The sequence below is a fragment of the Helicoverpa zea genome, chromosome 1 (genome assembly GCF_022581195.2).
Source record: "Helicoverpa zea isolate HzStark_Cry1AcR chromosome 1, ilHelZeax1.1, whole genome shotgun sequence".
In the NCBI taxonomy this organism is placed as follows: domain Eukaryota; kingdom Metazoa; phylum Arthropoda; class Insecta; order Lepidoptera; family Noctuidae; genus Helicoverpa; species Helicoverpa zea.
Genome location: NC_061452.1, coordinates 12,716,155 through 12,743,691, shown reverse-complemented (window position 1 = coordinate 12,743,691; position 27,537 = coordinate 12,716,155). Strand labels below are relative to the sequence as shown.

Below are 27,537 nucleotides of genomic sequence, written 5' to 3'. Positions count from 1 at the left end.
TTGCAATTTGTATATAAATACAGATCAACTGTAATTATTTATAGCACATTATTTTTGAAAACTTTTTACCTGGAGTGAATCCATTGCATAAGTTCTAAATAACTCAAGTACAAAGAGTGTTTCTAATTTAAGGTGTCCACTCACTGTATAAATATATTTATTCTCAGCATATCTTTAATTACTTTGTAAGTGTAAATTAATAGTTATGAATTTACAATCAAACCACATGTAATAACAATGTCATTGTTAATGACCATTGATATCACGGTTCTTAAATGTGGTGAGAACACATGTTTTCCCCCATTCATTACAAAATTAAAATAATACCTAATTATAATTGTGCACCAATGATTATTCCGTTGGCATAATAGCAAAATAATTAATTTATGTCAAAAAAAGCTATTTTTGGCAACTTGCTTGACAAGATCTGGTTTTACTGATCAACTTTTGTTATTAAATAACATTATGTTTTTGAAATCATCTCATAACATGTTCTTGTTTTCTTTTCCTTGTGATTGTATTAATTTATGTAAACAAAATATGTCAGACAGATAAAAGTAAAAAACAAACAAGTTTTGTGTCCTATTCACTAAATTAGCTAGTCACAAGAAGCTTTGTCTACAAACTAATGTAGTAATCCAATATGATTAAAAACCTCCTTGTCATTCCGTCTCTTGTAATTTCATAATAGACCCCATCTAAATTCAACAGAATACATAGTAGAATTATATCAAAGTAAACTGAACATGCCAGACCTTACCGCCTAACACATGTCCACTACAGTAATATTCAATTACTTGACGTGTTAATCTAGTAATGAATACTTCTATTTGCGTATATAAATATTATGACGCCACTGGAAGGCCGCAACGTGATAAAAATTTTGTAAACTCAATTATCATATTGTACAATGTACCTACATAGCAAGAGCAAAGTAAAGTCGTGTCGACATTTATTTTAATATAGTTATGTGGTGTTGTTTTATTTTGCAGCCATATAAAGAGCTGGCGCCGAGTGGCGACTATTTCAATTAAAATTTACATCGCATAGAACACGACTGCATTACGCTTCGGGATATACGCTTTTGTACGCGTGCGTCGCGTCGCCACGCGTTAATACCGACAATAGCTCTTCACTAATAAAGGCCAGAGCTCTGGAATAAATAACCAAGAATGCCTAACATCTTGAGGAGCGGTAGCTTAAATTATAAAGATTTAATATTGATCCTTTCCTCATCTTGTTTTTTGTATTTTTTTTCTTATCACTCGCAACTCTATTAATAATATGACGAGGAAATTCACTGTCATGATATCAAAACGTGCCATCAACAAAGGTCAGATATGAACATTATCTAAAATCTATTGATGGAGTTTTGATATTTTGAATGTATCACGTTCGTTTCTATATTATTGCCAATACCTACTAATTGTAATTGTTTAAATTGCCATAAATTTGAACTTTAGACACTTCAAAAAAATTACGACGCATTAGACTTTGGTACATCTGATAATAAGTTCAGTAATGTATGCTATCATGCGTACGGTAAAACTGCTAGGCTCAAAAGGAAAACTATTTGAGTCTGGTTTGCAACTTGATATCCCCGTAAAACCAAGATTTCAGCCTGTTCAAATTCTCACAAACAGCTGGTTAAAACTCTGCTTCTATCCGCAAAATGGTCATGCAATCATATGAAAGCCGCAAATACCATACCATAATGGGCGATAGAATCTATTTAAGTAACAATTAAATTATTGGTCTCTGAAAGGGTGTCCACGAAAGTGGATGAACAAAAAACATTATCCTTTCATAGCGTGTTGGACATTTCTCCAACAATACTATATTTTGAAGTGCACTTAAGCATGCCAGGATTATAAGCAGACGGCACGAACCGTCACTAACACGAAGTAAGCGGGATATTTCGGATTACTTCGTTATGCAATGGATGGGTAACAAGTGGGTTAGTTAACATCCTCGACCGGATAATTGGATCAGGGTCTGGCAGACGCGTGTAATCGTCCTTTCGGCTTTGATCTTATAACCCATCTTTAGTATAGACGACACAAGCGAAAGATTATTTCTTTGTACCTTTGAATAAAGGGTTACAGAAAGGGCGTACATCAGGTATTATACTAAAGTATAAATCGATGTTATTATGAACCTAGAATTTGCGGTACAATAATTATGCTTAAGTAGCTTCTGCCAGCGGTTTCACCCGCATCCCGTGGGAACTACTTCCGGTACCGGGATAAAAAGTAGCCTATAGCCTTCCTCGATAAATGGGCTATCTAACACTGAAAGAAATTTTCAAATCGGACCAGTAGTTCCTGAGATTAGCGCGTTCAAACAAACAAACAAACTCTTCAGCTTTATAATATTAGTATAGATTTCACCAGCGATGAATAGATAAAACTGTCCAAGTATTAACTAGAATAAGCGCTAGTTCTACTCGAATGCGCAAAATAACGTGTCTTTTTAGAAACCCATGGGTCACTCAGGAGGCACCATTAAAACTACACGTTACTGTCGTGAATCAGTGCGGCGAGTCCAGTCAGCTATCTGATCTATGACTCATTGGCTGGGTCCTGTTTGGGTTTCAAGCAAGATTTCATCGTCATGTGATTAGTCACAGCCGTCGGCACTTTGTACAGGCTTAGGAATGTGTTCAAAATAGATAAAATAATAAACATCGTATACAAGCTTTTATATTTCAGCTTTTGACAGCGAAATAGGGAATTCAAAAGTTCACGCCTTGGATATATCATAGTTTCGCAACTTGCTCTCTTAACTGTAAGAGCAGTTTAATGCAGTTTGAAGAAGCCAAGTATTTAAAGTATTCAGTCGTGTGCTGCGTCATCTTATATCGTGCCGGCCATTCCCACGGGCGATGCAAACTAATTTATCCCTTCGCTCTAAGGATTAAGGATCTGATTGGTTTGTGATTGCTTTGCGCCGTTCCCTGTAGCCCACGTCGACGGTGGCGGCCACAATAATTTGTTCCGCTTTATTTGCCAACCTACAACGATCACTATTACAGTTATGGCATGATTTTAGAACGATAAAACTCGCGAACACGTAAACACTTGAGTTTGTATTTCGGAACGATGTCTTCAAGAGCACTCCAGCCTATTTAAACCATTTAAGGACTCTCAATAGTAACGTCTGATTGTCTTCATATGTTGATGTTTACTCGGGAATTTTATTCTGGTCTATTCAATTCCGATCTAAATGTTCGCTGACCTTTTGCTGTGTTTGGAGCACGGAGTCACAACTATTGTGAGTGACACCTTTGATCTCGCTTGACGCCTTGGCTGCATTTAAATGCTCAGGTGCGCTGTTAAACGATGCGGCGCTTCCTTTTATTTTTTGTTTACGTCCACCTGGCGCCAGTCGGCCAGCGCCAGAACGTGAGGCGCACTACCGACAGACGAGACGGCTCACTGCTTGGGAACAGATGCTCCACTACCCGACGATACTATTGCCATCTCACAAAAGGAACTGTTGAGAATGAACTTCAAATCGTGCGTAAGTCACGAATACCGGACTGATCCCTGGCACCATAGCAAGCACGCGTTAGCATTAATCAGTACAATTAACATGTCTGGACTCATTGTTACGTGCAATTATCGTCTAATTTAGGTTTAGCCAAACAATATAGATCGGAGATGCGAGATTCCATGATATAATATTCCACTCTGAGGATCTTAAGATGACGTAGATTGTTACAACTTAATTGAGAATGACATAATGCTACAATTTAACTTCGCATACAATGAGCTGTTAACCCAATAGCCACAATGTTATTTATGATTTTCTTTAGTCGTTTCACGCTCCGTACGAACTTAACGACTAGTAACATTTCATGGGAAGCTACAGACTTGTACAAAAACTTGCCCGATGTAAGGATTCATCTCACGTAGCATTCGACACGTCCTGTTATAGCTGACAAACTTCAAGGGAATAAGGGCAGTAAAGGTGTTTCCTTAATGTGTGTTAACTTGGATCACGCCCAATGAATATTGAATGGCATCAGACGATTAAATGGAAAAAAGCTATAGGGTAGCATATAAATGTATTTGAAAAGCCGACAATTGGTCCCGGGTGAGAAGCCAAGCCCGAAGTGACTCGGATGGAGGGGACTCTGGCACGGGTCATCAAGTATGCATGAATGACGGTTTCCGCCACGAGCGACGTGCTCCTATCCCAACTGATAAAAATACCACGCCGTGATGTTTCTCACGTCCACGTATTTCGGTTATGGATTTATTATTGACTTTCGATTTTCCTCTACCTCTCGAACAATTAATTGGGAAAAATTATAAACGAATACCTATATTTTAAAAGGAAATAACAGGTTCACTATTAATAGTTCTCAAAAGTTAAAAATATCCATTGTGTATGTACTGGGCTTAAGGAATGCGCTGTGGACTGAAAACAGATAAAGCAATCTGTAGAACACTCCACACGACCGCTGACGTCACTGTTGTACTCAACTGATGCTCATAGCCGTAATGTTCGAGAGTACTCCGCGTCTGACGTTCACCGGAGTACGATAATACGGAATGATCTTGATACAAGTGGAGTGAACCAATAATAAGATGAATAGGACTGAACACATACTATTACCGATTCTAGAGGATTTTTACTGGATTGATTCTCTGTGATTGTTTACACACAGTCTCAATACGGATTATTATTTTATTGAATTCTATTTCTTCTTCAGTTTCCCTTCTTTTTGCCTGTGTAAAACTAACATAAAGTGAGGTCCATTCAAGACATTTCCCTTTCTTTACATTACCATGTTCTAGCAGGTAATGATTTCGCGGTATCGATTAATATGTGTCAATGTGACGTGTTCGAGTATATTACGATATGAAGGGCGAGCCGCGATTCGTCAGAAATCGTTTTATAATTCAAACGCCAATCAATTGTGTTGTACCAGCACAATGCCACAGAGGTAGCGGGGTATCTTCCCTTCAGATCCCTAATGTACCCGATTCAAAAATGTATTCGTATTTTTTCTCGTTCACTTTTTTCCCCATATTCATTATTTTCGTTGTGAATGTCACAACACATTTTTTGTGAAATGTTGTGTTCATTATTTTCTATGTATGAATAGGGAGGTTACTGTCGAATCCTCACAGGTATACCAAAATAACTATTCTATTTTGGATAAAAGGACAACGTTGAATTTGTGTCTGTAGGTGTCCTGCCGCCTACTGAAGATACATAAAAGGATTGTCCAGTGTTCTCCATTGTCGGTTTATCTCGGATGGTATCTAGATCTGTTCACAACATTGTTACCGACGTATAAAAATATTTTTAGACAGCTTTGTCGCGTTATTCGTGCTCATATTTCCATTTATCTACGATTGAGGGAAATCTAAGAATTCTTCTATTTTGAATAGGACGGAGGCTTAAAAATTTACATAATGTGGGACACGTGTTGTTTTTCAAGGAAATATTAGAACCATTCATAGATAGGTATCAGTCTAAAAAGGATATAGTATTCCTAGAGCTACTCGTATTTTTTGTAGAAATCAAAAGGTAACAGTTTAACGAACAGACCATGAAACTATACCGTATTTGTGTGCATTGAAACACAACTCCATTTGAAATATTAGAAAGAACCATTTGTTAATGTTTACCTCGCTAACATTAGATGTGCTCCTGGAATGCATAGATTAGATAAAACGAACGCGTGCGTACTCCGGGCTGCTCGACACAATTCGGGCGTGCGTCACTCATTGTAACATTGGCGTGTCACTCACGATTCTCGAAAAATAGAGTAACATCAAAAGTTTGTTCCAAGGTTCTATTTAATATGACATGTGCTAGTAAACATGAGTCTTCTTCATATCTATGTCATTTAGTAGATGATACTGACTTTGAAAGACAACTCGTGTATGCAATTATGCATGCTCCGAACATCGTAATGAATGTGTGAAAACGTCGTAGGTATTTCCAAGTAGTAGTCAGTTTTCCAGCACAGTCCTTTCATTTTCTAGCACCGTTTGACATTTACTTCAGCCCCACGTTAATTAGCGCTACCCAATTAAACTTTGTTATTCTACACCAATGAAAGTTAAAAATTATTCTGTAATAAATTGTACTGCTACCCTTTACTTGATATATTTTTTGGGAAGATTGGATTCACTGTTCTAAAGTGCCGGGCACCCAATGTTAATTGAATACTGAAAGTCAAAGATAGCAATGACTTTGAAGATAAAATTCTTCATAAAACTCAATACACTTATCGTTTGTATCTGAGCTGGACTGTAAACGGAGATTGGAAATAACATTTACGATGTTATTAAATCTGGGCGCGCTACATGATATGAAGGAATGAGGAAGATGGATTGTTGGACGAAAGGGGCGATACACTTATATCCCGTAATATCTTGAGTCGCACACTTGTAAGGAGTGGCCAAACAAATCGAATTGTTATGGTTTTATGATTGAAACGGGATATTATCTGCTAACGGAATTGATCCTTAGCCTTCCAAAAAAATAATTGAAGTAAATATTTCCTTTTTGAAACAATGTGCTGGGTCATTACAATCCAAAAATAACGGAACAATCCTGTGCCTTCAATGTCTTTTAAAAACATATTTCCCAAGTAGCCGTTACTTCGTTTCTGCGCTTCTGTTGTATGAACAGCTTTCCAAGTTTGTTTAGGGCGGGAAACTTGCCGTTTTCCCTGTAGACGTCATTCATGGGCGTGCCTGAGACGTGTGTTTATTGTCGGAGCAAAGCGTGCCCTGTCTATACCTAGCTATGCTCTATGGCGAACTTATAATCCTCGTGACACGCTTCTGAAATCCGGATTAGACATGACTGGCCCACAAAAGGTCTTCGTGATAATGCTTTAACGAAGACCGGGAAGTTTGTTGAGACTTTGTTGATAGCGCTGTTAGATGAGTTTCAATATTTTACGGAATATTTATAATAAGTACTGGTCCGCGATAATATTTGTTTCTTTTTTGTATTTTTTGAGCTGAACATAGCACTCAGAATGAAGTTCACAATCAATAAGAACAAAATATTATTCTGTTCATTGAAAATTTTCCCGAAGTCTGAAGCGCTGTAAATATCTGAATAATAATAAATCACGCGTATTTTAGTAACAGTTGCTTGTACAAAATATTTATCTATCACTTCCTTCGATAATGACCGGCAGATAAGAGCAATTGTTTCATACACTCACTTGTTGCATTACATTATGTTTTGCGATAACGTTATTTTTGAGTGGAGTACGATACATCCTGCCGAGAGATGTACTTACCTACTATCTACCTTACCTAAAATATTTTTTTATTTAAAGGCCCCTATATTTATTTAATCTGCAATAATAATTAGGTACTCAGGTATGTGATCGACTGTGTTTAGTGGACCTTAACGAGGTTTTAATTTTATTTTAATAGGTGAGTATAGCGTCACAAACGGGTTTGCATCGGCGATGATTTAATAATGATATCAAATTATAATCAAATAAAGTCTTTATTACTACTCCGAGCAGACGCAAGTTCATGGCGAGTAAAATTAACGAAGCGAGCGTCAAAGTGCGTACCTATAGTCTACGACTTTTCATCACAAATTCTTCCAGAAAACTGATTTTTATTTGACGTTTGCGTAATGAAGTAAAAACAACTTACTTTCGCTACGAACCCTTCACAATTCTGATAACGACCTTTATTTATACTTGTTAATCCTCTCCAGAAGATGCTTATTTACTGACATTCCCTATTAAATTTAATTTTCCTTCATTTCAGTCCATCAAAACATTATCAAAGCTGTCTCGAAATAGATTTATATCCATCCCTTTTTTCTTTGGCAAATGTGTGTGTGATGAAAGTGACAGAAATGCTTTTTATCGGCCTTTTCTGTACATAAACCGGTAACATTATGTGTAATGGCACATTCGATCCCAGTAAATCGTTTAATGTTCGAGGCCAGTTTTGTTGCTTATAAGCCGAGAATAAATTATGAGAGACGCTTTATTTTCTTGCCGTCATTTCCTATGATTGAAAGAGCAAACCGAGAAAAATCTAACCTACTAAAACAATGTTAGTAATGGCTGTCTGATATACTTGTTTTAATCAATCAACAACTGGAGAAAATTACAAAAAATATTCTAAGGAAAATCTTTAAAGTTTCTAGTTCCTTTATAGGTTACGTATCTGGAATAGGCTAAGCTACGTTCCATCTGGATCCCACTCATGATCTGACATTAATATTGAGTTATTTTTTATGTATCGAAAGTGCGTTCATAAAGTATTATTCGTCTTGTTCCTTTTTTACACAACGGGAAATTGTGACTTCATTACACGTACATTGTGGCTTCATTTCCTAGATTTTTATTTCTGTTTAATCTGCGTCATTTTCACATTACATATTATTAATTTCACCTGTTCACCTGTTCTGTTAATTGGAATAAATATGTTTTGATTTAATGCATTTAATTTGAATTTTAAATGAATGTGCCAATTTTCCTTAAGGCTGCTGTGCAAAGCTAAAAGGCGAATTTGCCGAATCGTCTTCAAGCATCCAATTAGGAGCGGATTAACGTTATTTTTGAAATTACAATTTTGTAATGGCACGTGGATTTAGGTGTAGGTACTTAAATTATTTATTCTAAACACAATGTTGCTACAATTGGAGATTAGAGTCCTTTGTAACTCCACAAAGGCTGATTGGTCTAGGTTTGATAAATTAGATATTCTCGTAGAACGAAATGTGATAATAAAGTAAAAATAGTGACTACGTAATTGGTCCAATATGTCAAGTGTCTGAAAAAAAATTTGAGACGTCTGATTGGGCAACAACAGAGTCTAGTACAACAGTATAGCTGTAAAAGTTCGATTTATGAATGGATAGATTTTTATTTCAAAAGTATTTATCACAAATAAACGGCCCTATACACTCTACCTTTATGAGGATAACGGAGATCATTGCGTTATAATAATAGAAAATTAGTAGATACTGTAAATTTAACGAGCTCTGTGTGCGAAATCAAATATTCAAATGCAGCAACATTAACTGGCTCTATTTCCCTACGCGTCATAGTATAAAGCTGTTATGCTCGAATATATTTCAGTACCCTGATTAATGTTGTCCCATTTATCAACGAGCACCTTCATCTTCATAAGTTGTCTCGTCTGGGACAAGCCAATTTTTAGAAGCTTTATTTTAATAGCCCTCATGATAAAGCTTTCGAAATTTTCCATCTTGAGTAGAACATTATTTGGACTTTGCTGTCCTTTCAGCGGGAATTTTATGGCTCTTCAAACAATGTCGTTCGATGTTCTTAGTCAGAACAATGTAGTGGATCTGAGATGCACTTAATTGCTGCAGTGTTATGTTACGATGTAGCGTATGAGTTTCTGAATTGCATACATTGTGTAGATCATTTGTAGCTTTCTCATAATTGTTGCCAAACTGCCGTCCAGGGAGTAAGTATTTTATTACACTTCGACGCGGATTTGAGAGTAACAAAAAGAGCAAGAACGAAGACAGCAAGGAAGGAGTCAGGCAAATGGCTCGCGACCTGTTTCACTTGAATGCGACACTAGTAGACTTGTCATACTTGTATTTGTGACAACTAGTACTTACGTACCTACTTGCAGCGGTGCGGACTGGATGACGTCATTGATGCACTTATATCGTGACTGTCTTGTTTTAGCCGCTTGACGTAGACTTATCTTTAAAGTGAAGGTAATGTTTTTGTACTTTTTAATCAGTTAATAGAGTTCTTGATAACCCCGCTGCAATAATACATCTTTTCGTTCTCTTTGATGTCTTTCATAATTTTTGTTAATGGCGAATTCGTGTCATTACTGCGGGAAGTTGTCAGCGGTCTTTTATTCAAAGACTTCCGCTGAGATCCACGTTTCGCAGTTTCTATGTAGATTATATAAATGAATAGTTTTTCTTTTTCGTACTGAGGGCGGTACGGTAGATATATTATTAATTTGTCGGTCTTCATTTATCCCCCTGAAATTGATGCTTAGTTGGGAAATCTATTAAATTCACGTCAAACAATTGGAACTATCAATACAATACGACGTTAACTAATAGAAGAACAGAATGTACACAATTAAAACTAATTATTAAACTTCCCAATTAAGCTGTATCATGTGTCAGAGCGGTAATTATGTGGACTATTTACAACGATAATTATTACAAATACAACAGTCGTACTAATTGAGTCAAATAAACGTTCATAAAACATCTATGGGGACAACCTTGACCATAAAAAGATGAGCCTTGACACGACCGGCGCGCGCGCACCTGCCCATTTAGCGCCATCTGTTGTCGCTATTTTTATCTGACGACGCTTTTGAACTTCTGCCTTCTGGAGTGTTTTTCTAAAAATATCTTTGATCTGTTTTGGATCAAAGGAAGTTGGTGCCAGGAGTCAATGCGCTTGATATTTTTTTGGAGAATTCTCTGAGTGTCAAGAATAAACTTAAACTTCGTACAGTTCTGAATTCGAATGGAAAATATGCTGTAACCTATAGTCTGTTTTTTAATCTCGTAGACTAAATTGGCACTTGGAAAATGTCAAACTTACAAATAATGTTGCTAGCTTTTTTGTGCAGTGTTGTACTTACGATACCGGTTTGTTGAATCGTAACTTTTTATCTATAATAGACGAATTTAATATTCATTCAAAGTTTTATATTTACAATTCACGTACGTACACACGGCTATAGGACGTGCTACAAACTGCCAGGGATAACTGACCACGCAACGCAATGCGTTAATCATCAAGAATAAGCCCATTATTTCAGGACGACTTATTGTAAAAAAACGATACTTGATTTTATTAACGCTAAGTTTCGGTCGTGCCACATCACTATTTAAGAATTTGCAATAAACTGACGACACTCGTATGTCAGTTTAGTCTACGAGATTAAAAAACAGACTATAGGATTTTATGTTAAGTTATTACATGCACCACCTTGTTGCAACGGCCTGTTATTTGCCTACGTATCTGGCAAATATTTAATCTCTGTACACTTCCTAGATAAGTGTAATACTAAAAAACCTAAAAAGGTTGGCCCCTCTGGAAACCGCTGCGTGATAGAGTATTCATTTCATACAGTCGGCCGTGTAAACATTGACTGTGATAATGGCTATTCGGATTAAAGAGATCACGGCAGGCGCCTATGGATTATGAAGGGTTCACGGTGCTACCGGCAAAATTGTTTTGTTTTAGAATTGTATTTATTCGTTCAGATCCTCCTGCGTGTAGGGAATTAAGGTTCTTTTGTGACAATCCAAAAAATAATGTCAATGTCACATGATACAAAAAAATGAAATTAATAAAGAACAGCAATTTCGAGGCCTGAAATATTTCTATTGTCGTTTGTTTCAACGCTAAATTACACTCACAAATTGTGAAATCCAACAGGGAATTTATATTTCATCAAATATTCACAATTCCATGTATTTACAAAAGGTACTAAAACATGCTATGCTAGCCAACGCAGTGACACGAACGTTTAATAAATTCATTACTTTTGCACACATACGATACATCCATACCAATACGTCAAACATTTTGACATATAACATGTTTTTGCTCTACATTGCCGTTTGTTTGCATCGCCATACCACGACCCACTTCGAAAATAACATTCCTATCCCCTAACTGTTGGCCAGCAGCATTCTGACGTGGTTCCATGGTAGGTAAATCAATTATTTCAATACAACGCGAGCAATATTAATTAAATAATGAATTTGATAAATCACATTCCTTCAATGTCGTTAAAGTGCTTGAATTTAGTTTATTTTGATATTTCAGTCACGTTATGAAGCGTACTTAACCTCGAGAAGGCGTTGAATGCAGATAACATGGCGGCAGGGTTTGGGAAATGCTAGCAATTATAATAAAACTTAAGCGTGAAGAAAACATTCCACATATTCTTAAGGAACTTTAATTTATATGGATTATGTGAGGCGGCCTTAAATGTTTCCTTGGAGTACTCGTATCAAAATTGGGTAATTTTTTTTAAATTAGCGTCTATTCTTTAATTCATACGACAATTCTTATCATCGACCAAATTGACCTATCTGATATTCTGTGGCAGTATTCAAGAATTCAGTGGTTTCAGTTCCTTTTTTTTAATATAGACTATGTCGAATGCCACGCCAAATGCACGTTTTGGAAATACACCAAATACATTTCAAAAAGAGGTGCTTTTTAGATAGGATAGATATTTTTTTCTTTGATTTCTGTTGCTATGAATCGTGAATAACGAACTTTTATCGTATACAATTATTGGTGGGACTAAATCAACAGTGATGCACATTATTATCAGCGGGCGGCTGTTACTTACATTATACATTAGCGATACCGGCCGATACCATTGTCCCGATATACGTGGAGTAATTTGTCGTTACCGACGCCACTGATTGCACTGTGCTGTGTACATACATAATTCATGTACGAACACGATTGACCGGAATCGTACCGTCCTCTGAATTCCGAATACTCATTGTCAACGAATATACATACAATAACTTCGGCTCTGATATGTGGTTAATTAAAAACTTGTACGAACTTATTTTTAGGATCTCCTTTTTGTTTGTGAAGCGTGATGGGTTCATTGTGTGTGATAAACATACTGATAGCTGTTGATTTACATGACTCGATCAGAAACTATTCCAAAAATGCAGTACGTAACCAAAAATCTAAGCTGCAAACTACTTTATTTGTTTTACATAATGTTTCTCGTCTAGGCGCCGCTACGTACCTAATAAACTTTTACCCAAATGATATAACGAAGGTCCCTCCGCATCCCTAGGAGTGCGAGATTGCGGTTGTCTTCGGAAGCGGTCCCAGTGCGAAGTTTGACGGAATTTGACTACATAATTAATACGACTGTCCTTGGGAGTTTTACTGACGACATACTCACAGTTTTACTTATGAAACAAACAAAGCTGCAAAATATGGTTTCTTGTGTGCCCTTTTCATTCAAAGGAAAATATTTCTTTGTGCCTTCGTTTTCTAGGAACCGTTTTCGGCAAGAAATTGCTAAGTATCCATTTCAAGGGTCTCAATTCAAAACTCTCGGAGATCGGTACCTATTGACCATGGCAATGTTTGAAAACGTGAACAAATTAGTCGTGTGAAGATCTACCATGCAAGAATTTCAATAAAAACTACTTAGTGTTGGAATTCGTCCTTATTAAGTGTCCTCTGAACAATGCTATGGTAAATACAGGCCACTATCGTAAGGTACACAACACAATGTAGTGGCGCCGGCCTTCGCTTTAATTCATTATTCATATTGAATTAAGAGACCAGTGCTCACTGTAACTCGTCGTTATTACTTATTTGGGGCGCTCACCCTTCGGGGATTTGTTTCAGTTCGCTATTTACCCTTGCGAATTTTATTAATGTCTATATTGTACCTTATTGTTTTTAGTAATGTTATTATCGCAGGTATTTTGTAAATACGAAAATTTATTGATGTTCAACCATAGTTGAGTAAATCCGTTCGTAATGGTTTTGGCGCCAGGAATGTTTTCTGCTCTTTGTGTAGTCGCTGGATGTCTGTGTGGATTTTTTTCACAAGTTTTTGTGTGGTCTAATCAAGTAGTCTTATATTGTTCTAAGTTCTTGACGAAAGTATTTTGTTGAATTGAATAAATGTTCATGTGAATGTGTTCACTTTCCTATTGAAAGAAATGTCATGTTATGTAATAGAACTAGGCACGTGAATCTGCTAGCGTTTCCTACAATATAACAGAGTATTCTAACAGATGACCTAATAATATCTATCGTAATGCATATTCATAGAGTATTGAGTATCGTTATCTACGCGATGCAGTGCATACGGCCGGCCGTTGATAAATGTCGGCGTCGGCGCATGTTGCGCAGTTGTGATGCCAGTACGCGCCCACTATGGCTTGATAATTCTTTGATTGTTTGCCATCGATACCATATCCACGTTTATTTGCGGACCTCAACACCAATTGAGTAACAGCCAGACCTACCTCTGTTATTGACTACACGGATTTGGTAAGTTCGATGACATTATTATTGAATGAACGATTCAAAAGAGATTGAAGACGAAAACTGGGTTAATCACATTAAGACCTAAAACTTTGTCTTCCTCTTCCACAGTTTCTAAATCGAATTATTTAATCCTTTTTGGGTTCTCATTAATCTTTGTGAAGTCCTTATCCGCAAATTATTTTCACTCGAAGTGTGTTCCTAATCCCTTTTCAGATTAATATCCGTTTGACGTTTGTTTAAACATCCCAAATTCTAAAACATCAAGTTCTTGAACAATTAATCATCAGTGTAATGAACATTTGTCGGGAGTTTGACATTTCAAATTACGGAACTGAGTTGATATACGTTTAATGTACGTAAAGCAGAATTTCATAGACCAAGGGAAGTTCTAAGGCATTTGTCAAAGTCGTTATTTTAACCTAATCTCCTCGGTTAATGTCGTAAATGTGTCCAAGCCGGTTTTCATAAACAAGTAGCATTTAGGAGGTTCAAAAGGAGTTCACTTTGTGAAGTACACAATAGAAACACGTACTACCTGTTGCGACTTTCTAAATAAGAAAAATAGCGTCCTTTATGTATTCATTCGCATCTCTGCGTCGAGTGCAGTATGCATACAATTTAAATCGTCTACACGTGGTTTGCGTCACCGATGTTTATCCGGAGAGGTCGTTCTTAGTTGCTTTTGTGCGTGAACTGCGTAGACAAGCGATCGGTCAACATGTGGGAGGTCGCGTTAAACCTTTGTACCAGCCATTGTACCTTTCAACCACAATTTCCCTGGAGGGAAGTAACAACACAACATTTTCCCTTGCACGACCAAACATTAAGCAGGTGACACTTAGAAACATGGTGTGCCTGGTGGCCTTGTAACCGGTTATTCAAATTTGGATTATTTTATGACGTCTATGCATAGGGAAGGATCTAACAATAATATAGGTAATCAGGTTTTGAAGGCCATAAGTATGTTTATGCCACAGTCCAAAAATTAAAGCCGATTCTATTTTCCTGTTAGACACAAAAAAATTGATCTTATTTTTTCCCTCATGGAGAAGTAAAGTGCTCTAGCGGCAAGGCATTTAGAAAGTATGTGGTCGGCTCTAGAGTAGGGGTTTGCTGGTTCCGACTCCCAGTGGATTAAAAGAGGCTCGTTTACCTATATCGGTGGATCGATTTCACTAGGAGGGAGGTAAAAGTAATGCAAATGAGACGCCTTTATAACTGGTCTTTCATAAGTCGATGTATTTTTCTCCGTTATACTCCTAAATGGACTTTCTTTCGCTCAGACTGCTAAATTGTTACTTCACAGTCTAGTGAAGGCTGCTCATAAAACTAACACATCACTTAATGCTACCAGACGTGTATTTCTTAATAAAAGCCACTTTTCATATAATGAGAAGTTTCCCGAAGCTGGTACATACTTATATAGCTATAAACGTTATTACCTTTTGCACGTTAGTCATAATAACAATATTATTTATACTTTGGGCAAAACGTGCCGGGCGGTGGCATAGCGACATTTACGGCAGCCCTTATCTGAAGTAAGGTTGCTTATTGGTTTTCTCCGTAAAAGCTTCACCCCGTATTGATGTGAAGGAAATCTAATAACAAGAGGTGACGTATGTAACTTATATAGTTCATGTATTGCCAAGCAGATCGTTCATTGGCCTCGAAGATAAGCAGCCCAAATCGGGCTCACCAACCTGTGAAGTTTTAATTAAAATAATTTGTGTAGTTCCTTAATTAATTACTGTGTTGCTGAAAACTCGGTCGAGCAGTTCATTTAAAATACTCATGACATACATACTGAAATAACGTGGTTTTTCGATATTTAATTGAAATGAACAGCTTTTGCGAGTAGTTCATTAGAAACGTGGAGGGCAAAAAACATTGCTTATGGTTGAACGAAGTAGTATCTAGGTCTGTCCTTTTCAGGCGTCTACTAACGCTTATTAGTGTCTTAAGACAAATATTTAAGATCAGCCGTTTAAGGAAATCTGACATTTGTCGGCAAGCTTAAAGCGTTCGTTATTATTTGTTTGTCAATCGTTGTTAAAGAGCCTGAGAAAATTTTGGACATGAGAATTAAAACATAGAAACAAGGGGTATTTCAATCTCATTTGAAAATCAATAGGTTATACTAATAACATTTAAAATGTCAGAAGGCGTGATCAAATTTTTTTATTATTTTCTTGGAAATAATACAATTAAATTTTACTTTTGACGCCTCCACAGGCGTGGGGAAAATGTAAATTACTTTTCTATTTTAAGCTGTTATGCCAATCTTCTGTACTATGAATTTTTCCAACACATTTTAGCCCGTATAAAATTTTAAAAAAAGTTTATGACTTGATAAATGCCTTTCGACAAATAAATATATGTATGACCTCGACCTGAATACGATTGTATACACTATTTTTTTTTAAGTAGATATACGATCATCCCTAGAAATTTCGCTAAACAATGATCTATTTATCCAACTGCAACGGAAACCGGCGATATAATCAGGTGTCATTGTACAACATCAGGTATGCTAAGGCCAGCATGATACCTATCTAGCTGACATTCGGGTATGCGGATAGACATCACGTGAATTACACATTAAATATATAATTAATACCCACTTACGTTTAATTGCCGTTTTGCGCGTCACAGCTGTCTAATAACCATATATTGTTGTGCGCCGTATTGTGTTCGGTTGAAATGTACCTCGGAATAGTAGATCTCATTATGCTGATAATCTTGTTTCTACCTTTCTTGTCTTTTCCTTTATCCTATGACTAGATTTCGCCCGCATTTCGAGGGAGATTTGAATACCGAATGTCATATGATCACCAGTTTCTGCGCAGAAGTGTATTAACAAACTTGCAAATAGTAATTAAAAAAAAAAAAAAACACTTTCACAATTGTAATTTTAGTAAGCATCTCCCATATTTCTAGAGTAGACCTCCATTGTCGATCTTCATGGTGATTTCCTTGTTCACAGGTTGATGCAGGATCCTCACTTGAGTATCTTGCGCAAAAGACCGCGCCGCCCAGCCGCTCCTTAAAACGTAAGTTGTATTTAGCGTAAAGTTACAGATCTGTTAAGATAGCGTAGATAGGAGAAAGAACTCAATAGGCGAGCAGGCTTTTCTGGCTCTTTGCCTAATCGTGTCAGGATAAGGACCACAAATAATTTCGAATAAGACCATAATGCTTGTGTGGTTCGGTTCGGTATAATCCCGGTTCAAGGGCGCAGTTCTGAATTCAAAAACATTATTCGTAGACCAGTAAGTCCTCATGGCTGTATGTACGTCTGCGCCGTGGCGATGTTTACAGTCGAGGCGCAGAACATAATCACATGATGTAGTGGTCTGTTATTCATGTGCGACAAGCGTTTACACAACGTGCTAATGTTATCCGCGCCATATGCTATACATCATGCTGCCTTATTGCTTAGTGCGATGTTGGAAATATGGCATTACATATGACTTTAGATTCGAATTCATATGCTGGAAGCACAGCTCAGCTAAGCTTAGTTCGATCGCAATGAAAGTACTGAAATGACAACCATAGGAACATTCCATTTTTCACGACATTCGAAGAAGTTGCCTGTGGCTAAGATTGTACCCGAGTTACCTACGTCATTTACCAACCGATTTGTAGGAATGTATTTAGTTTGATTTTGAAGAGTATACCCATACTTCCCAAATTCGTCGGATCCAGGATCTGATTGGCAACCAGAGGGAACACCTCAACAGTATACGATAGAATTGAGTTTATAAAACTTGTAGATAAAATCGATTTTGAGATAAGTCTATCTCCTATCATTTCTTGAGATGAATGATCGAAATGAATACTGTTGTTGTATAACATGATTCCGGTAACACAATAAGTCTCACTGACATTTGAGATATCTACACTCATTCATCAAGGTAAAACTTTCATGATTACTTTGCGTTTATTTCATAAATTGTTTTTCTCCTGTTGGAAGCTTCGAGATCTTTCCACGCGGATTATTAATAGATAAGGCTTATGATTCGGCGCTCCTATACCTACTATTTTTCAGGATTAAGCCTATTGATGGTGTAAATAAGCGATAATAGGTAGTCAGATTTTAATACTCAGGTAAATAGCAATTCATTTTTTTTCATCTATTTAATCATACATAAGTTTAAGCTCCAATAGTCAGCCATGGAAATATTATATGAAGCTATACTAAAATTACAAAGCTAGCGAGAGAGGCCACACACAGACCATGAATATTCATGAAAAATATTTGCACATCAAATTAAATTATGTAATGGACTGGAATACTTTTCATGTCCATAAAGCAGAATACGCCTAAACGAAAAAAAAAACTATTTTGAAAATTAAAATGTTTATCTAAAAACACTGCAACATAAAAAATAAATTTAATTTACTGCAACGTTCCCATAACAATTCATTGTTGAAAAATCGAATGCTGAAAGTGGACTGAAACAGAATATGGTGGAATACAGTTGAAAACTGGCGTTGAATATTCATTGCGAGCAAGTTTCGTCTGCACAGTGGTACAACTTCGATCGTAGCTGTTTAATCCGGCCGTCATATGCGAGTTCGCAATGTTTCGACCGGAGACAAGCTCATACATCCCCAACTTTATATTAATATTGTTATTCTTGCTCAGACGTTGACTCGCTGATATTAACCCGGCTCCTCTGCCTGCATTTTCACGGCTCAAATTGTTTAAAAGGCTTTAACTTTTTGAATTTCAAACTTGGTCCTTTTACACTTTTATTTTGAGTCAGCAATTTTAACTTAGTTTTGTACACAGAATTATCTTGATCCCTATCCCACACAGTAGATGAAGCATGAAATATTGTTACGGAAAACCAGGCACGTTGCCAATTGTGTAAACGGTTGTATTCAAAGACGCAGCAAGTTGATTTACCGTATAAAACTGATTTGCCATTAGGGATGTTAATATCTCAAACATTGTAATGAACACAGGTTTTTATGTACGCTACACAAACACATCTTGTCAATAATATAGATTGTTTTACGATGTGCCATCTAATGGAGTCGCTTGCGCATGTAATACATGTAAATGTCTTAATATTGGACGTGATTACAAATGTCCCTTTTGAAGCTCACGTTGCAGTTGATGAAGTAATTTTATGAGTTACACGTGTAATGTTATTTACCTGATGTGCATAACAGAGTATATTTAGTACTTTGTTAATACACTAAGTTGGTACTTAATTATACATAGTGACACTGAAAGCCAAATCCCAATGGAAAGGTTAGCTTCTATACACAGTACATAAATATGGAATGTCCATTACACATTCCATTACAGTAAGTACATGTATTTTTATTACCACTATATTATACAATAACGGGAAGCTTTCAGCGGCTAACACTCAATGTGATAAGGCTTTGGTCATATGACGAGCGGTGTTGTCAAGAGCTCTTGTCAAACAGAAAAAAAACTACATTCCAGTAATCTGGAATGATAGATAGGCTATTTATCTAGCTATATAATGATTGGTATATTAAAATAGTTCGTTGAAATAAAGTGTTGTTTCGAAGACAATTTTTAAGCTATCTTGATCCATGTCAGGCTAAAGTAATCCTGAAACATTGCTCCTAAATAAAAGCTTCAATGAGTCACATAAGATTAAAAAACGCAGCTAACTGAAGTGCAGCCTTAGCAGAATTAGAGTAATGACAAAGAGTCTTTATTCGAACCAGCAAAATAAGGCAAAGCTTACTTATTTATGCCAGTACGCCTGACCTCATTGGGTTGGCAACATTTGAGTACTCCAATAGCGGATCAACGTTCCCCTAAATGTAATCAATATGATCCTCGGATGGCCGTTTCCATACCGCAAATAGATCGTTTGATAACAAAACCTCATATAATACGAAATCAGTTCAACTATCGATAATACAAAGTCATATTGCTGCTATATCATCAAAATCGAATATAATAAGCTATCGAAATCTGTATCGAATCCGATCGCCGGTTATCAGAGTTTAATTGAATTTAACTGGTCGAACCGATTAATTAGTTCAGAGGTCGGCGTCGATTGAATAATTGAAAACAGCACTTTATCCATATGGAAATATTGTGACTGTATGTTCTGCTTGGTGTGTATTATTGGAGTTATGATTATCTGGATACTTTTTAATGTGCGGTAGCTACACACCATTTACTCTTCCTCGAATCTTTGACCCCACAAATTTTTAAATTCAGTTATACCCAAACATTGGGCTCGCCTTTTACAGTGACACAAAACAAAGACTTTATTTCCCTTCTTTCCACAACTATATACGGGAAATACTTGTTTCCTTTTATCTTTTATCCTTGCTTTCTAAAGCTGGCAAAGATACATGCCGCATAATATTTTGCTCATAAAATGAAATTCGAATTTCTGCATGTAAACAACTTTATCTTAATGTGTGGGCGTCCCATATTTTAATATTATCTCTGTGACCAATTAATTAGGTAGGTGTGAAATTATTGACTTGCACTACATACTGTCGGTATTTGCGGTTATACTTTAGAATTACTTTTATTTTATTTCTGACTAGCTGACCGCCCTGACTTCGTGTGGTTTAATTTTTATGTACAACTACTTAGGTATTTAATAATTTTCTATACCATCGTAATTTTAGAAGTAGTTACAACCAAAGCAAAAATTTAGCGCAGTTGTCTTTTGTTTACACCTAAAAAAACGTACAGAAATTAAAAACCTAAGCGTAGAAAACAATACCTATATGACTCTTTCAGCAAAATAAATTATATTCAGACACCTGTATTTACGAACCTACCATTTGTTTTTAATAAAATGTATGTATTTTACAAAATACGATTAGAATAACTAGTGACTGGATTCGTGGAAGCGTGTGTTCCAACTCTCGTGCAGTTTTGAGATTTATTAAGGTAACCCGCCGAGATAGGCGACCTCAGAGTGCAGCGCTGTATACCAACTTGCTGAACTTAAGCAAACCAATGCGATATAGCATGTGGAGCGGAAAACAAACTGGGAAGTGGGGCGTTTGTTATCGCAGCTTCTAACTCGTATCTATCCTAGCTTGTATGTATTATAAATGCGAAAGTAACTCTGTTTGGTATGCAATCACGTTTAAATGGCTGATTTGATTGAATTGACATTTGGCACACAGAGAGGTGGTACCTTGTAGTAGGCTACTCTTTATTCGGGTGATGAGTCATCCCCCTGGGACACAACCAAAACCGCGGGTGGAACCTAGTATTTTATATACATAAGATACACTAGATAATATAATTTGCATTTGGAGCGCTTCAGCCAGGAGTCGAAAGCGATGGCTTCGCTTCTCAAGCAAAAATGTAGCGGCTTGACCTTTTAGCGCTTGCTCGTTTAAATTACAAGATGAACACGTGACCCAATTAAGCACTAGGTAGCCTTTTTTTCCAAAAATCTAAGCTAATTTGCAATTTAAATTATTTCGTTAAATAACCAGCAAATTTTTTTAGGATTTAACATATCTTTCTCGAAGTTATTTTTCAGTACCATTTTAATCTAAGCTGAAATCGTTTCATTTTCTCGAAACAACTTTCACGAAAGACGCCATTTAGTTTCTCATAATTAAAATGTAATCTTAATCATTTAATCACCCGTCTCCCCTTTTAACTAGTACTTAGTTAAATAAGAAAAATGACCGACGAAATGCTCGACTTAATTATGGTAAGGTTCAATTAAGATTAAGTAAAAATTGCTTTACAGCTTTCTGGAGAAGGCGTTGAAAGTTTAACAGTGTAATAAACACCATATTGAGAAGTACTTAGGATCTAAATTAGTTTATCGTTGGCCTTTAAAGCTTTATTTTTGAACCTTTAAATATATACCCCCTTACCTATAAAAATCTCTAATCACCTTCTAAGCAACATTTTAACTAATCACTACTTAAAGCCTTAAGTAGTGATTAAATGTTAGTTAAGACAAGCTTAAGCAACGTTTATAAGTAGGAATTATCTTAAACAACCCTTAAGTATTACTTATTATTTAATTCACGTTTATAAGTAAGGCTGATATTTATATAAACATTTCTATGTGTTCTGTCAAAATTATTGTGAACCATTAGTAACCGATTTTCAGTATGTAAGTTCAAAGTTCACATACTTCCCATTCTCAAACATAACTTCGCCTACTAATATGCTCGGGCCTGAATCAACAATGAAATAATCCCAGTAATTACGAAATCTCAAATCTCGTTACTTAATAAGGGTACACACACTCAGGGGTTTAATTCTCACATCTGTTTTAAGTAGATCACTTTAATTAAAAGGGAAATTATTTTTTAATTACGAATTAGGCTCTTGTTTGAAGAGATAACATTACGCCACCCTGATGCGGACTAAAGGTTAGGTCGTTTTGAATTTACCACCACTTACATACATGTCGCTTGTTATACTTTATTTTAACATCATAAGCGGAAAATCCTTAATACCGACAGGTTTCTTAAACCATACCTAATTGTAATTTATATTCAGTACATTAAAATAAAATATTATACTTATTAAAATAAAGGACTATACTACAAATTGTTTACTAACAATTTCAGCGCGTAGCAACAAACAATTCGATAAAAACAAATACATACAATGTATATGAAATAACAATTACATAAAATGGAATACATAACCGATCTAACTACATCATTGACACAGATTAACACTAATTAGTTATAAAATATTTATATTATTGTTTTAAATTTTCCTCGTTCTATTCATAAGCAACAATGGTCGTTGCGTCAATGAAATAATAATTTTACCTAATAAACTAGCGTACGTGATTTACGTTAGTGATCTGCATAGGTACTCATAACTGCAGTTCGTTTTAGAGACTTATATGTAGTTGCAACAGCTCTCTGTTGTGACCACAGATATCATGCGGTTATACAGTCATCCAAACCAATTCGTGTGATCCGCCGCGGGTTCAGTTGCTTTGAACAAAACTCACTTTTCCGATTCAGAGCCCTCAAAAACGGCAGAATAAGACTTCAATTTATTTCCTTTGAACATAATGTCAACTTTTCTTTTCACGTGTAAAACATGCAATACATATATTCGTATTAATTTGTCTAAAACATCCAATACGCGGTAAGTAATTGGTTGTAACATTTCTCCGTTATAAGTTATAGCACTCGACAAAATGAAACGCCATAAGGTCTATTGAATTCGGTATTTTGTTTAATCTATATACATTTTACAGTTATAATTTGAAGAAGGTTTGCGTCTAAGAATTTTGGAAATTGAGCCGAACGCATTAATTGGCTGTATAAATTCCATTAGTTATTAATGAAGCCCTCCGTACATGAATAAATAGCACATAATAGGCTCTATTGTTTCAACATATTATATTCATATTGATTTAAATGACTGGTATAAGGGCCTTGTATAGGTACTGTTCAGATGTATGATTTATGAGCCTTTCGACAATGGCGGACATATTTTTGCACCTTTAACTAAGCTAAGTTTTTTTGAAGGATCAAACTATTATATAAGGCTAGAATTTTTATTGGTTTTGAGAAGTAATAGTCTACTTTTATTTATAGGCATTGAAATTCAAAGTCAGCTTACAATAACAGTTCTAAATTAAATCTAGCCTATATTTTATCCTCAAAACAATAACAGTTAAACCAACACTAAAATGACATTCCGTATTTTCTAACTACGTAATATTCTAGCTTCGTTTGTTTTTATTCGCATAAAATCGCTCTGTTCACTATGTATTATTTTCTTTGTAGCTTGACCTCGGGTTTGCTTCGAGCAATGTATAATGAGATTCATACAATTGTAATAACGATTATTGTAATTTCAAATGTTAAAATGCTTTGCTGTTTTGTTAAAAGAAATAGTTCTAAACTGGGTTTGTACATGTCCACTGTGTGGTGTTTAGATTTTGAAATTAAGCGGGTTGTAGAAAAATAATAGATATTTTGAAAAGTTATGTACTACGTAGATAATGAGAAAGGTTTATTCATATTAAAAATGGTTAAATATTTTTTAGACTGCAACACGACATACTATACCTACATATGTGTGTGATAAGTTGGAATATTCCACGAAATAATGCACTTAATTTCCCAGGTAATGCAGTTATTAGTTACCTACATTCTAACATTAATTATCTTGGCTACATTCTGCATAACCAAGGTACGTCCCGTAGCGTACTTATATAATTACGTAGCGCTACGGACGTAGACGCGTAGCAACGTTATCATTTTTCGTTTTGCTACAGTTTTATTCCGGCGGTTTAATGTTTTCAGTACGAGTTTTTTCTTCACCACATTCTACTAAAAATACTTTGTTTAAGGACAAAACATGAAATAGTAAAATATTCCACGTTCCACCTAAAAACACGATTGTAAGCGAAGTCTTCACGGCTACGTGCCTCTGTAATTGAAAAGAAAGAATGGTCCCAAAGCTCAAATTCTAAACAAAATTAAAACGGAATGCTCCGAGTGTTTTAGAATAAAAAACAACCAATTAGACTGGAGGATTTGAATGTAATTTAAAAAACAAGGTCTTGGCATCCCTGAGACTATGAACTTATTTTAATACTTTATAAGCACTCAGGATTTCTCTATTCCCCGGGCTAACCTCCGGCAACCACTCTGTTTTATTCTATTTGTCTCATCTACATAATCGCGACCCAGTTTTATATAAAAAGGAAAAATAAAAACATCTCTAATCTAATTAAATAAAATAAAAATAAAGGTAGGAACTGTTTGTTTACTCTATAACAGTAAACAGGATTAGAATTAGCTTCGAGTTCTCGCAGTAACTCATCACGCGAAATTTATTTCATTATTCATCTTTGATATTTGTGCAAATAGGACCGTAATAGTGGCTTCCTTTAGATGGAATGAATAATTTAATATGCGTACATATAATGGAGTTTGTTATATTATAACTGAATCACACGTGTTCTGTAGAGCAGATAAATTATCATCCTACGTTGATAACACAGATGGAACTAAAATAACTAGATAGGTTTTAATTGATATTTACTTCTCAAGTCTTTACCAAATAAGGTTGTAAACAATACTGAGTAATGAACCTAAAATACTTATTTCAGGAATCGGCCTTCTCAGTAGAAGTGTGTTATTCACCAAAATACCACTTTGTTTACAATAAGAAATATTTCTGCAACATAAACTTCAACCCTCTTATTATAAAAACTGCCGCAAGTAGTGGTTTAAACCAGACTGAAGTCGTCTTGGTTTGTTACGGTACTTACGATAGTCTTTACATCCTTATTACAAAACGTAGACTAAGAGAAGACTGTTTGGTACTTCGATTTGTCTGTGGTTGAAATAATATCCACAGATTATAAGCAACAAATATTTAAATCATTCGTTCAATCGTTCCGGATTCTATGCGCCGTTCCTTTTTACATTATTTTGTTAAGTCTATTTTGATGAAAAATAATTAACTATGATAATAAAAAAAATATCTCTGCAGTTGAAAAGATTACTTTTTATTATTTAAAGGTAATTTTATATTTCTAGTATCTTTTAACGATATACATGATCCAATTATTCTCTTTTAAACAACTATCGAGTTTGCGCGTATAACGGAACGTCAGCGCGCGTATCCGAGTTATGTTTTGTTTTTAGGTTAGAAATAACTTGGATTATTTTCATCCCGATTTAAATGATTAAATAAGACGTTGTGCATCTCATTAGAACCTCTTCAAAATTAAGTGCACAATAACTTACACACAAAATATCGTGTGCATTAAATTACCAAAAGAAAATGAAACAACATAAAAGTAGAAAATTATATTTTATTCCGATGTCTATTTATACAGTTAAACGCACTGATACATGTTGGACACTGTTCTTCATCACACAATCTTGTTCCCTTTCTCATCTTGGCATTTTTGTAAATTTTAGCAAGCTTCCAGTCTTTTACAAACATTGCATATTACTGGCAGAGATACGGCGTGTAAAACGCCAAAATAGTCTTGAATCTGTAAATAAACAGTAGACTGTATGATAATCTGATATATTTTCGGAGTTTCATCAAAATCCATGTGGTAGTTTATGCGTGGAACATAAACAAACATCCATAATAAAAACTTCCACTCTTATAGGTTATACAATTAATTAGGATGTTTTGGCAACCTACTTGCACTGTAAAGGCTACTTACTTTATGGCGAGCCCAGTTGAGCATCATATCATCATCCTGGATCATCATGGATTATCATCATGCATTCAATTGACTATTATTTCGAAAAACGTAAATCGATATTTACATCGAAAATTGTCGTCAGGTAATTTGAAGAGATTTTCTCGATGACGCACTCTGTTGGGTCCCCGGACACTCTCAATAGTATTCTAACACATCCAAGTATTCCAAATCACACATATTTATATCCACTTTCGTTTTTTTCATCACAAAACAAATAACCTCAAAAGTAAATAATGTCGGAATTTGACGTTTGTCGACTAAGTACTGCAGTTAAACTAGGGGGCTCGATGGTTTATCTTTTGTACTACAGATAGTAATAGGACTTGCGATAAACTGCGTTTTGTAATAACGTTTTTTCAAGGTCGTACTTAAAGCTGGATTAAAGGTAGTACAAAAGCCGATACTTATTTGATACCGCGTTTTATAATAAGAGGGCAATAGTTATCTAACCCATTTATTATAGTTCCCACTAATTTTCCACATTTAAAATAAATCGTTAGTTTAACTTGTAGAGGTGTTGATGGAGTGAACAGATGTTCGGGCACTATGGCCGCGCCATCACGTGCTCTAACTGATGGCTTGATTGAAAGATTGCCGATGTGAAACGAGCCTACAGATTTATTGGCACAAAATTGCGTGAGATAAAATCTTAACGTTGGATATATCGCACCCGCTTATGTTGAAATATGCTTCAACAAATTGCAGTGGAAACCATTGTAAACTTGCAGTGCATCTAGCTAAGCTAACAAGCACATACATGAGATGATTCGTTTGCCATTCACGGATCACATGAGGATAAAATAAACTAATGAAGTCTACGTCACGTAGTTCTAAGTATTGACAAAGGAGTAGATTAGATGGGCATCAGCAAAAACCAACACGGTTTTCCTTAATATTATAACCTTTAAGTGCATCCAAATATGGATTCGAGTGGAAGCAGAAATGTTTAAAACGTTTTACGCGCACGGATGACGTGTTTTCAGGGCGCCACTGACGCTAACCGCATCGTTTAGCCGTAAAGATAATGAAATGACTCATGACGTAAATACATTAAATGGTTAACGAACATTAAACTCGAATCTAATCTTAGGACTGGCCCGTTTCGTGGCAACGAGGAAACTTCGGACACAAATATTGTTGCTTATTTACTTACCACTTTCCTTGCGGGGAAGCCCTGGCACTAAATTAAAATTTGAGTAGGTTTAGTGGTTTGGTAATTTGAATCAATGAATGGTTAGAATTAATTGGTAGGTACATTGAGTACAAACAATAGTGACCATTAATGGCTCAGTCATTAATATT

The 27,537-nt window shown here is 35.7% G+C and overlaps 1 protein-coding gene across 5 annotated transcripts in view; it reads left to right on the top strand.

Moving 5' to 3' along the window:
* The window catches only part of LOC124636297 (beta-arrestin-1), a 68,549-nt gene that overhangs the window by 1,042 nt on the left and 39,970 nt on the right, over positions 1–27,537 (top strand). For 3 of the 5 annotated variants that reach the window (XM_047172526.1, XM_047172373.1, XM_047172815.1), the window contains exon 2: positions 17,010–17,076. The gene's annotated coding sequence lies outside the window, so the exon portion shown is untranslated. Of the gene's footprint in view, positions 1–13,878; positions 14,030–17,009; positions 17,077–27,537 lie in introns of those variants that run through there. The other 2 variants (XM_047172761.1, XM_047172454.1) reach the window with 2 other exon arrangements.